Below are 14,156 nucleotides of genomic sequence, written 5' to 3' on the forward strand. Positions count from 1 at the left end.
GGTCTGAAACCACCCCGAAACACACTCGAGCCTCTCGGGACCCCATCCAATTATACCAACATATCCCATAACATAACACATACCTGCTCGAAGCCCCAAATCACATCAAACAACATCGAAATCATGAATCACACCCTAATTCAAACTTAATAAACTTTGAAACTTCAACTTCTACCATAGATGCCTAAACCTATCAAATTACGTCCGATTGACCTCAAATATTTCACACAAGTCACATTCAACATTACGGACCTACTCCCACTTCCGGAATCGGATTCCGACACCGACATCAAAAAGTCAACCCCCCGGTCAAACTTTCAAAAAATTTAAGTTTCTCCATTTCAAGCTTAATTCCACTACGGACCGCCAAATAATTTTTCGGACATGATCCTAAGCCCAAAATCATCATACGGAGCTAATGAAACCAACGGAACTCCATTCCGGAGTCGTCTTCATATAGGTCTGACTACGGTCAAAATCTTCAGACTTAAGCTTCCATTTAGGGACCAAGTATCCCAAATCACTTTGAATCATCCAGTAACTGAATTCAACCATGCAATCAAGTCAATACTCGTAATATGAAGCTGCTCCGGGCCTTATGCTACCAAACGAGACTTAAATTCTTGAAACGACAAGTAGGGTCGTTACATTTAGCTTCTTTCTTAATTTTGGGATCATCATCTCGTGTAGTGCCTGATTTGGTCAAACATCTTTCCATTCAGTCAGAAATTAATTAATCATATTTGAATTCATTTGCAAGATCACTAATCATGTCAATAGGAAAGCATGAAGATGATGCCTCATCTCCTGAAAATCTTAGTATCTTTTGCATATCAAAAATGACTCTTTCTTCATTAACCCTCAAAATTAGTTGTCCTTGATGAACATCTATGATTGCTCTTCATGTAGCAAGAAATGGTCTACCCAAAATTATTGGTTCATTAGGACATCCTTTCATTTCAAGCACTATAAAAACTACAGGGAACACAAATTTATCTACTCTTACAAGCACATTTTCAATTATTCACTTAGGTTTCTTAGTATTTTGATCTGCAAACTGAAGAGAAACACCTATGTCCTTTATTTCACCAAGATCCAATTTTCTAAAGATAGAAAATGACATCAAATTTATTGAAGCTCCAAAATCACAAAGTGCTTTTTCAAAATATACTCCTCCCAAAGTGCATGTAATGGTAAAACTGTCAGGATCACCAAGTTTTTGTGGTAGCTTATTTTGAAGTATAGCATTGCTTTTTTTAGTAAGAATTACTATAGAAACTTCTTCCAATTTCCTTTTGCTGACAAAATTTCTTTTAAAAATTTAGTATATGAAGGCATTTGCAACAAAGCATCAGTGAAAGTAATATTAATATGAATATGTTTCAATATTTCCAAAATTATTGCAAATTGACGATCAAGCTTTTCTCGCTTCATTTTTTGTGGAAAAGGAATTTTCATAGGGAGAAGAATCATTTTTTCAATTTTTTTTCTTCCTTATTCTTATTTCTTTCTCCTTTGATGGTTCAGATAGTTTTTCAATATTCTTACCCTTGTTTACCTGTTATTCTGTCTTGTTCTTTTCTGGTCTATCTGCATGTGGTTCATCAAGTTCCTTACATGACCGTAAAGTGATGGCCTTAAGGTTCTCATTTGGATTTTTCTCTGTATTGCTTGGTAAGGGACCCTAAATATTTTCTGACACAAGAGCTGCCAATTGGCTTAACTGAATTTTCAGATTTTGAGGGATGAATTTTGGTTTTGCATCTTTTCATCAGTGACCTTAATATACTTGTACAAAAGGTCATCAAGACTTGGATGAGCTTGTTGATATGGTCCTGCTTGCTGATAAGGTATGTAATTCGGTTGCCCAAGATTTTGATTCTGCTATACCGATGGGCCCTTCACCTGTTGTTTCTGGAAGTTTTGAGAGTTTTCTGCACCATTTTGGTTACTCCACTGAAATCCTGGATGCTTTTGTGCCATTGGACTCCCAAAAGGATATAGCTTGTAACCGGTGACATTAACATATTCATCTGTTTGATTGGTTGCTCGACATTCATGGTTCTGGTGGTTTCCTCCGCAAATGTCACAAGCCTTAGATTGGTTTGATTATTGTGTATTCACCTGAAAAGATTAAAAAAATTTTGTTCCAAAGAAATAATTTGTTGCGTTAGTGTATTTAAAGTATCAACTTGATTTACCAAAGCAGCCTTTTTAATGATTGCATGCTCGGATGGCCATTGGATAGCGTTCTCAGAAATTTCATTCAATAATTGCAATGCTTCCTCTGTGGTTTTTCCCATTACAGAACTTCCTGCAGCAGCATCTATCACATTTCTAGTAGAGGGTTTTAACCCGTGATAGAAAATTTACAACTGCATATGTTCAGAAATGTCATGGTGTGGGCATTCTCTTAACATTGCTTTTAATCTTTCCCAAGCTTGATAAACCGACTCAGTGTTAGTCTGCAAGAAAGTAGATATGTCTTGTCTTAACTTTGTGGTTTTAGCAGGGGAAAAATATTTGTTTAAAAACTTCTGAGTCATTTGGTCCCATGTCGTAATGGACACTTGAGGCAAACTTCGCAACCAAGTCTTGGAATCTCCTTTTAAAGAAAAAGGAAATAGCCTTAACTTGATAGCTTCAGGAGGTACTCCATTGTACTTAGCAGTTTCCACAAGTTCTAGAAAATCAATTAAATGACTATGTGGATTTTCACTTGTATCACCAGTAAAGATACAAGATTGTTGACTTGTTTGATTTAGGCCGGTCCTGATTTCGAAGTTGTTGGCTGTCACTGGGGACTTCCTGACACTAGATTCACAGTTGAAGAGATCAGGTCTAGGATAATCCCTAAGGATTCTGTTTGCTGGCCTTGGCGCCACTTCATCAAATTGCTCCTCTACATGGACTGGTGGTGGGATCTGAAGTGGGTTAATGTCCTTTGCTTCCTGGTTTTCCATTTCTTTACAAGCTGCTCATTGAGAAGACGATGTTTGTTTTATCCTACACAATCAAAGAAATCTTTCAATTTCAGGATCATAATTAGCCAACTCTTTGATAGAAGAGCGGGTCATAAACTACCTAAAATTTTGAAAGTAAAAAAAAAAAAAAAATAACATTAATTCCTAGTGTAGTACTAGTAATTAATAACTAAACTAAAGTAAATTTCAAAGATAATATAGATGGTTAGTGAAGAAAAAAAATACCACAATATTGTGGATAATAATACTAGTAATTAGCCTAATAATAAAATAAAATAAAAATTAAAACAGTGAAACTAACAAGTAAGCGTCAGTAGTAATACTAACAACGAATTGAGATAGTATATTATCATTAATTATATACAAAAGTTGTACTAATGAATAATAGTGATCAGTAAGAATAACATTGTAGAAGTACTACTACTACTAATAATAATATAATATTACAAAAAACAATAATAAATAAACAATGATAGGAAATTAATAATATGTAACAACAAACTATATTGAAAAATAAAAAATATACGTCGAAGTACTGGCAATGAGAAAAACAAAATATACAACAGGTGATAGTACTAATAATAATTACACTAAATATAATGAAGGAAAGCTAATGATAGCAATAATAGGAAGAAGTACTAATATAGATTTTTTCTTTTCTTTTTACAGTGTTGTTACAAAAAAAAACGATAATATTAATATGACAGTTGTCACGACCCAAAAATCCCACCACAGGCGTCGTGATGCCACTTAGTCTCTAAGACTAAGTACGCTAATTTTAATTACAATTCAAGCCATATATATATGTATATCAACAGCGAAAATAATTACAAATATAACAACCTCCCAAAACTGGTAATACTGAGTCACTAACTCTAACTGAATACATGGAATGATCTCAAGGATTGAATACTCAATATTATTCGAATAATAATTAACAGTACAATAAAATGAAAAGACTCCAAGGGATTGCGACGACCAAGCATCTCTACCTTGAATCCTTGCGATCACACTTTAACTCTGTCCGAGTCCGATATCTCCAACACCTGGCTCTACACAAAAATGTGCAGAAGTGAAGTATGAGTACACCACAGTCGGTACCCAGTAAGTATCAAGACTAACCTCAGTGGAGTAGTGACGAGGTACAGTCATGACACTCACTAGCCTAATAACATATATAATATAGCATACAAAAATAATAGAAAACAAATAACAATGATGGCAATAATAATCAACCAGTGGTATAAACAGCAGGGCAGCAAGAACACCATAAATATTGCTCAATAAATAATGAATACAAGTACAACCAACTAATCATGTATTTCAAATATAATTCTTTCACCTATAAATCTTTCAAATAATAATCTGCAGGATATAATTCTTTTCAATAATTTTATTTCGAATATACTTCCTTCAAATAAATATCTTTCAAATATAATTTTGGAATATAATTCCTTCAAATAAAAGTCACCTGGTGACACCTTATTTCATATTCATAAAAGTATGGGTCTCAGCTCACTTTCATATTTTTACGGCACCTCGTGCCCATGTTTCTATCACAACTGCATGGACAACTCGCGTGCTAAAACAAGAATTTAAGTTGGAAGTTTGACTAGGGAGTCGACACTTTGATATCGGGGTCGGAATTCAGTTCCAAATATTTTCATAGCTCCGTTATGTCATTTATGATTTGTGTGCAAAATTTGAGGTCAATCGGACTTGATTTGATAGGTTTCGATACCGAATGTAGAAGTTGGAAATCTTAAGTTTCATTAAACTTGAAATGGAGGATGATTCGTGGTTTTAGCGTAATGGCTTTTGGGAGATTTCTGATAGCTGCTGGAATTTTTTTCTGATTTCCTTATACGCGATCATGTAAGTCCTCCTGCGATCACGTAGAGTAATTTGGTTAGAGGCGACTTTGTTCTACGCGATCGCGTGAATGGGGTTGCAATTGCGTAGGCTTAATTGGGCAACGGGAAATTTTATTCTATGCGATCGCGTGGGCAAGTCCGTGAATGTCTTCCTTTCTTGTGGAGCGGGCTGAACGCCTCGGTAGAACAGATGCATCTATGGATCGCGCCGCACGTCCCTCAGCAGTGTACATGACACTCTGGATCGGGCCGTACGACCTCGGCAGAAATCGTGACTAATAATAATAATAATTATACGATACCTTGGCATTTCAATTGCAGCTTGTAAATTTAATTAATAGTTTGGAAATTGTTCCATTTGAAGGAATTTAATTATTTCTGCTAGTTAAATAAATTATTTTTAACTCTGTGAATCATGTTGATTTAGATATTCTAGTTTTATTTCAATTATTATTATTGACCCATAGTGAGTGTCAAAGTCGATCATCTCGTCTCTACATCTTCGAGATTAGGCTTGATACTTACAGAGTACACGTTGTTTACGTACTCATGCTACACTTGCTGCACTTTTTGTGCAGGACCTGAGACAGGTGCTGTCGTTGGACCTATCGGCGTGCACCCGCGTTATCCGGAGGCTAAGTGGTGAGCTTCTTTTCTGACCCGTTCTGCAGCAACTAGTGCCTCTTCCTGAATTTTTATTCTGTCTATTTCATTCCAGACAGTATTTATAATTTTTGTATAATCTACTAGATGCTCATACACTTGTGACACGAGGTCTTGGCACACACACTAGTAGAATATTTTGATTTAATTATTTTCTTGGTTATTTTAATTTACCAGATCTTTTCATATTGTTTTAATTCTTGCAAGTAAGAAGAGTTCAATTACTCGATTAATTTTAAAAGAATTGAATATGGGTTTTAATTACTAGTTGGCTTGTCTAGCTGTAGTGTTGGGCACCATCACGACCTATAGGTTAAATCGGGCCGTGACAACGTGGTATCAGAGTACTAGGTCCACGTAGGTCTCACAAGTTATGAGCAGACCTAATAGAGTTTTGCGGATCAGTATGGAGACGCGTGAACTTATCTTCGAGATGCTATAGGGTGTTAGGAAACTACCTTCCTACATATTCTATCGTGCAATTGATGTAATACTAAATATCCTTCTCTTATTCTCTCACACATGGTGAGAACGCGCTCTAATGAGGTTCTAGACCAGGGAAGAGCTACTCTACCAGTTACTAGAGGTCAAGGCAGAGGCCGAGGGAGGGCTCCAGCTCGTGGTAGGGGGCAAGGACGTCCCAGGACTATTTTAGTTATGCCGCCAGTGGGTCCAACAGAGAATTCCATTATTGAGGAACATGGTGAGGTGCCTATGGCAGAGCCAGCTCCGGTGGATTTCACATCTGCACTGGGATTCCAGGATGTCATGGGTCGTATGCTGCGATTCATGGACACTATGACTCATGCCGGTTTATTTCTGGAAGACCCAGACACATCTCAGGCGGGCGGGGGAGCACAGACCCCTACCGCACAGGATCATGGGCAGGCAGCTGCTGTATATCAGATCTAGGGTTCACTATCCGTGGCTGGAGCCCATCCAGTTGCAGCAGCTACACTTGAGGCCAGGCCAGCTGCAACCGCTGATCCACAGAAACTATTGGATAGATGGACTAGACTATATCCTCTTGTCTTTGGGGGTGAGTGACATAAGGATCTCCATGATTTCGTTGATTAGTGCAAGGATAGACTGTACAACATGTGGATATTGGAGTCTCGTGGGGTTGACTTTACTACTTTCCAGCTAGAGGGCAGGGCCCGTAGATGGTAGAAGTCTTATATTCTTGACAGACCAGCAGATTCTCCTCCCATGACTTGGGACAGGTTCACCCATATTTTTCTAGATAGGTATATTCCACCTTCCTAGAGGGAAGAGTTGCGGTTTCAGTTTGAGCAGCTCCAGCAGGGTCAGATGTCAGTGACCGATTATGAGGTGAGGTTCTCTGAGTTATCTCGCCATGCACTTATGATACTCTCTACTGAGACAGAGCGAGTGCGGAGGTTTGTTGCGGGTTTACATACTGTCATTCAGGCCACTATGGCTCGAGAGGTTGAGATGGGTACTTCTTATGAGCTAGTCGTGGAGATAGCCTGAAGGATTGAGGGTGTGCATCAACGTATCCGAGAGCAAGTTATGAGAGATAAGTGGTTTAGGTATTCTGGAGAGTTCAGAGGTGCTTAGTCTGGGGGAAGAGGTCAGTTCGGGAGAGGGTAGTCCAACATGCCCCCATATCCAGCATCACCGCCTCCGTGGGGTGCCCCAGTGCGACCTTATTTCAATGCTATACCAGAGAGTTCTTATCGCCCACTAGCTATTCAGTGTTCTTCCAGTGGGTATTCAGGTCACCAGGGCCAGATTCTTAGTCAGCAGCCCATAGTACCTAAGAGTAGTTACGAGTATGGTGATCCAGTCACATACGGAGATTCTGTCCCAGACTTGGGGGTAGACCAGTGCAGCAGGGTCAGCAGCCTATGATTATCGAACCAATTGCTCCACCAGTCGTTCGACCATCAAGAGGTGGAGGAAAGGTGGGTAGGGGTTGTCCTAAAGGTGGAGGTCATCCAGGCGGAGGCCAGCCAGTTGGCGCTCCATCTCAGTTCTATGCTTTTCCGGCCAGGCCAGATGCAGAGGCCTCATATGCCGTGATTACAGGTATTATTTCTGTTTGTGGCAAAGATGCCTTCATATTATTTGATCCAGGATCTACATATTCGTATGTGTCATCTCTATTTGCTCAATTTCTGGGTGTTTCTCGTGAGTCCTTGAGTACTCATGTTTATGTGTCCACTCCTATGGGCGATTCTGTTGTTGGGAATCAGATCTACCGGTCCTGTATTATTTCATTCTGTGGTTATGAAACTAGAACAGATCTCTTATTGCTTGAGATGACCGATTTTGAAATTATCCTGGGCATGGACTGGTTATCTCCATATCATGCCATCCTACATTGCCATGCCAAGACTGTTACCTTGGCTATTCTAGAATTTCCTAGGTTGGAGTGGAAGGGTTCATCTGTTAGTGCATTTAATTGGGTTATTTCTTTTATAAAGGCTCAACACATGGTTGAGAAGGGTTGTTTAGCTTATCTAGCCTATGTTCGGGATACTACTATAGAGACTCCGGTTATGCCACCTGATCGTGATATTGATTTCTGTATTGACTTGGGTCCAGATACCCAAACTATATCTATCCCACCATATTGCATAGCTCTGAAAGAATTGAAAGAACATCTTGAAGAGTTACTAGCCAAAGGGTTCGTTAGACCGAGTGTATCGCCTTGGGGTGCACCGGTATTATTTGTGAAGAAGAAGGATGGAACAATGCGAATGTGTATTGATTATTATCAATTGAACAAAGTCACTATTAAGAACAAGTACTCGTTGCCGCGTATCGATGATCTATTTGACCAGTTGCATGGTGCTAGGGTGTTATCTAAGATCGACTTGAGTTCGGGGTACCATTAGTTGAAGATTCGGGATTCGGTTGTTCCGAAGACTGCTTTCCGGACTAGATATGGTCATTATATGTTTCTGCTAATGTCCTTTGATTTAACTATCGCCCCGACAACGTTTATGGATTTGATGAACAGGGTATTCAAGCCATATATTGATTCATTTATCATTGTCTTCATTAATGACATCTTGATCTACTCGCGCAGTAAGGAGGAGTACGAGCAACATATGAGAGTGGTGCTTCAGACGTTGCGGGAACAAAAGCTATATGATAAGTTCTCCAAATGTGAGTTCTGGCTAGAGTCTGTAGCATTTTTGGGGCATAGTGTATCGGGCAAGAGCATTAAGGTTGATCCCAAAAAGATTGAGGCAGTTCAAAATTGGCATCGTCCCACTTCGACGACTGAGATCAAGAGTTTTCAGGGTTTAGACGGTTATTATCATCGGTTCGTGGAAGGTTTTTAATCTATTGCAGCACCTTTAACCAAATTAACCCACAAGGGTGCTCCGTTCTGATGGTCCGATGATAGTGAGGTGAGCTTTCAGAAGCTCAAGACAGCATTGACTACAACACCAGTGTTAGTATTGCGCTCCAGTTCGGGGGTGTATACGGTGTATTATGATGCTTCACGTGTTGGCTTGGGTTGTGTATTAATTCATGAAGGGCGAGTTATTGCATATGCTTCACGTCAGCTGAAGCCCCATGAGACGAATTATCCGGTACATGATTTAGAGTTAGCTGCGATTGTTCATGCTCTTAAGATTTGGAGGCATTATCTTTATGGGGTGTCTTGTGAAGTTTACACTGATTATCGCAGTTTGCAGCATTTGTTCAAGCAAAGGGACCTAAATTTGAGGCAGCACAAATAGTTGGAGTTACTGAAAGATTATTATATTACTATCCTATATCATCCGGGCAAAGCAAATGTGGTTGCAGACGCCTTGAGTAGAAATGCGGAGAGTATGGGTAGTTTGGCTTTCATTTTAGCAGAGGAGAGGCCATTAGCTTTGGATATTCAGTCCTTGGCCAATAGGCTTGTGCGGCTGGATATTTTAGAGCCCATCCGAGTTCTTGCATGTGTTGTAGCTCAGTCTTCACTATTTGAGCAGATCAAGGCTCGCCAGTATAATGATCCACACTTAATGGTTCTTCGAGAAACGATACTACGGAGTGGTGCCAAGGAGGTTACTATTGGAGCGGATGGTGTTCTGCGAATCCAAGATCGTCTATGTGTTCCTAATGTAGATGGACTGAAGAAAAATATCTTAGAGGAGGCACACAGTTCTCGGTATTCTATTCATCCAGGTGCTACGAAGATGTATCGTGACCTGAGGCAGCATTATTGGTGGTGACGAATGAAAAGGACATAGTTCAGTATGTAGCTAGGTGTTTAAATTGCCAGCAAGTTTAATATGAGCACCAAAGGCCAGGTGGCTCACTTCAGCAGATGACTATACCAGAGTGGAAATGGGAATGCATCACTATGGACTTTGTAGTTGGGTTGCCGCGGACCTTGCAGAAGTTTGATGCAGTTTGGGTCATTGTCGACAGGTTGACCAAGTCGGCACACTTTATTCCTGTTGTGACTACGTATACTTCAGAGAGGTTAGCCCAGATATATATTCAGGAGATAATTCGGTTGCACGGTGTGCCAATTTCTATCATATCAGATAGAGGCCCTCAGTTTACTTCACATTTCTGGTGAGCAGTACAGAGTGAATTGGGGATCCGTGTAGAGCTCAACATAGCCTTTCATCTATAGAACGACGGGCAGTTAGAGTGGACAATTCAGATTTTGGAGGATATGCTCAGGGCATATGTGATTGACTTTGGAGGTCAGTGGGATCGCTTTTTGCCTTTGATCGAGTTTGCTTATAATAACAGTTACCAATCCAGCATCGAGATATCTCCATTTGAGGCTTTATATGGTCGGCGATGTTGTTCGCCCATCGGATGGTTTGAGCCCGATGAGGATAAGTTATATGGTACTGATTTGGTGAAGGATGCCTTGGAAAAGGTAAAGTTGATTCAGGAGTGACTTCGTACAGCGCAGTCCAGACAAAAGAGTTACGCAGATCAGAAAACGCATGATTTATCCTTGATGATGGTTGAAAACATTCTCTTGAAGGTTTCGCCGATGAAGGGAATCATGAGATTTGGGAAAAAGGGGAAGTTGAGCCCAAGGTTTATAGGCCCATTTGAGGTGTTGAGACGGGTTGGGGAGGTTGCTTATGAGCTTGCATTACCTCCCAGTCTAACGGGAGTTCATCTGGTTTTCCATGTATCTATGCTCCGGAAGTATCATGCCAACCTATCGCATCTGTTAGACTTCAGCACAGTTCAACAAAATAATAGTTTGGGCTATGAAGAAGAACCAGCTGCCATCGTTGATAAACAGGTTCGCCAGTTGAGGTCCAAGAGAATTTCTGCAGTAAAAGTCGACTGGAGGGGCCAACCAGTCGAGAAAATGACTTGGGAGGCCGAGTAAAACATGTAGAGTAGGTATCCACACTTATTCGGCACTCCGGGTGCAATTCTAAACCCATTCGAGGACGAACATTTGTTTAAGAGGTAGAGAATGTAATGACCCAAACCGGTCATTTTGACTTTTAGAACCCTGTTCCCCTAAATAAAACTCCATGTATGCACTTTTATTAATTTATGACTGGCAGGGATGGTTGGTACGGGATTTGGAAATGTTCGGGTGGAAATCGGAACACTTGGTTCCTTAAGTTGGCCTTAAAATGTTAATTTTTAGTTCGGTCAATATTTTGAGAAAACGACCCCGGAATTGGGATTTGACGGTTCCTATAGCTTCGTATGGTGATTTTGGACTTAGGAGCATGTTCGGAATTTTATTTGGAAGCCCATAATTAAATTAGGCTTGAAATGGCTAAAACAAGAATTTAAGTTGGATGTTTGACCGAGGAGTTGACTTTTTGATATCAAGGTCGGAATCCAATTTCGAATATTTTCGTAGCTCTGTTATGTCATTTATGACTTGTGTGCAAAATTAGAGGTCAATCAGACTTGATTTGATACGTTTTGGTACCGAATGTAGAAGTTGGAAATCTTAAGTTTCATTAAGCTTGAATTGGAGGATGATTCGTGGTTTTAGCGTTGTTTGGTGCGATTTGAGGGTTTGCCTAAGTTCGTATGATGATTTGGGACTTGTTTGTATAATTGGTTGAGGTCTCGAGGGGCTCAGGTGAGTTTCGAACGGCTAACGGATCATTTTTGGCTTTGGGAGATTTCTTATAGCTGCTGGAATTTTCTTCTGATTTCCTTATACGCGATCGTGTAAGTCCGTCTGCGATCGCGTAGAGTAATTTGGGCAAAGTTGACTTTGTTCTACGGGATCGCATGAATGGGGTTGCGATCGCGTAGGATTAATTGGGCAACAGGAAAAAAACTTCTATGCGATCACGTGGGAAAGTCCGCGATCGCGTAGGTTGGGCCAGTCTGTGCTTTGTGATCGCGTGGCATTGTTTGCGATCGCGTAGAGGAAACTGGAAAGGAAGCTGGGCCACGGGTTTGCTCTATACGATCGTGTGAAGAGGGATGCGATCGCGTAGAGTTGGAACTTTGTGCATCGCGATCGCGTGGCATTGTTTGCGATCGCGTAGGGTTGTTTTCTGGGCAGTAAATACTTGTGCTACGTGATCGCATGACGAAGTTCGTGATCGCGTAGAAGAAATCACAAGGCAGAGAGTTTAAGTTCTGTCCCATTTTCCATTTTTATCCATTTGGAGCTCGGATTGAGGCAATGTTTGAGAGAGTTTCAGAGAAAACAACGGGGTAAGTGTTCTTAACTTAATATTGGTTAAATTACCCGAATCCATCATTGGTTTTATCATTTAATTGGTGAATTAAGATGGAAAAGTTTGAAAACGCTCTTGGATAAATTTGAGGATTTGAGAGCCGAATTGTTATCAGAATTTAGTAATTTTGGTATGGGTAGACTCGTGGTTGAGTGGGAGTTCATATGTCGTAACTTTCTCCGGATTCCGAGATGTGGGCCCCACAGACGATTTTTGAATTAATTTTAGATTTTTATTGAAAAATGTCGTATTTTCTTATAGAATTGATTCCTATAATTTTTAGCTAAAGTAAATATGATTTCAACAACTGCACATTAAGTGCTCATATATCATAAATTGCTTATCATATGCTCAAATATTATAACATATCACAAATTTCAACAATATATTATATTTTTTTCTCAATATGAAGCCCACGACTCGGCCATAATGAGCACAACTATGATGACCCAAAATATCATCTTTAAATTTAATAATTAATTATGTGTTCCAAGACCTCGAAAAGCACTATTTATTATTTCTCGACTTGCGTGCGCAGTCCGTAAAATGTTCTAGAAAATATTTATGTGAAAAATGGATTAAAATAAGAACTACAACTTTAAAAACTCAACTAAGTTGACTTTGGTCAACATTTTGAGCAAACGGACTCGGATCAGTATTTTGACAGTTCCGGTAGGTCCGTTTCGTGAATTGGGACTTGGGCGTATGCCCGGAATCAAATTCCGAGGTCCCTAGCCCGAGATATGGATTTTTGATAAAAAATTAAAAGTTTAAGTTCAAATAGTGATCGGATGTCGAATTGATGATTCCAACAGCTCCGTATGGTGATTTTGGACTTAGGAGCGTGATCGGAATTTTATTTGGAAGTCCGTAGTGGAATTAGGCTTGAAATGCCGAAAGTTGAATTTTTGGGAAGTTTGACCGAGGGGTTGACTTTTTGATATCGGGGTCGAAATTCGATTCTGAAAATTTGAGTACCTCCGTTATGTCATTTATGACTTGTGCACAAAATTCGAGGTAAATCAGACGTGATTTGATAGGTTCCGTAGTCATTTGTAGAAATTAGAAGTTTCAAAGTTTATTAGGCTTGAATCTATGTGTGCTTCGTGTTTTTAGTGTTGTTGGATGTGATTTGAAGACTCGACTAAATTCTTATGATGTTTTAGGACTTGTTGGTACATTTGGTTGAGGTCCTGGGGGCCTCGGGTGAGTTTCGGATGGTTAACGAATCAAATTTGGACTTAGAAGAAATAGCTAAAGTTTCTGCCCTCTGCTACATTCGCACCTATGGAAAATTCTATCGCAAGTGCGAGCTCGTAGAAGCGAGCCTGGCAAGTGCATATGCGCAAATGGACTATTGGGGCAGTGGTCACAGGTGCAAGGGAAATTCCGCACCTGCGTGAGCGCATATGCGGAGAGACACGCGCAGATGCGGGCAAAGGCGCAGATGCAGGACCTTTTCCTGCACATGTGGTTGGCGCAGAAGCAGCGAAGTTGCCGCAGATGCGAAAATCCCTGGACAGTACAAAAATAGAGGGGTTCCGAGCTTTTGCCATTTTTGGGCATTTCAAGCTCGGGTTGGGCGATTTTGAGCAAGGTTTTCATGGAAAAACTTGAGGTAAGTCACATGTGATCATTGTTAATCAATAATATTGGATTATCATTGAATATTTCGAATAGATTACATGTTTTTGAGGTGAAATTAGAGGATTTAGGCCTAGGGATTTCAAAATGAGAATTTGAGATTTGGAGGTCAAGTTGATGTCAGATTTTTATAAAACTGGTATGGTTGAACTCGTAGTTGAATGGGCGTTCATAGTTCGTAACGTTAGCCGGATTCCGAGACGTGGGCCCCACAGACCATTTTTGAGTTAATTTTGGATTTTTATTGAAAAATGTAGTATTTTTCTTATGGAATTAATTCTATAATTTTTGTTGACTGTATCGAATTAAGTATGACT

General features: G+C 39.9%; 1 non-coding gene across 1 annotated transcript; it reads left to right on the top strand.

Moving 5' to 3' along the window:
• The first annotated feature begins 2,391 nt into the window (after window positions 1–2,391).
• LOC142174265 (small nucleolar RNA R71) lies at window positions 2,392–2,498 on the top strand. The gene has a single exon (XR_012703570.1). It is a non-coding gene; the product is annotated as a small nucleolar RNA R71 (small nucleolar RNA).
• Window positions 2,499–14,156: the final 11,658 nt, after the last annotated feature.

The sequence above is a fragment of the Nicotiana tabacum genome, chromosome 2 (assembly GCF_000715075.1).
Source record: "Nicotiana tabacum cultivar K326 chromosome 2, ASM71507v2, whole genome shotgun sequence".
NCBI classification, from domain to species: domain Eukaryota; kingdom Viridiplantae; phylum Streptophyta; class Magnoliopsida; order Solanales; family Solanaceae; genus Nicotiana; species Nicotiana tabacum.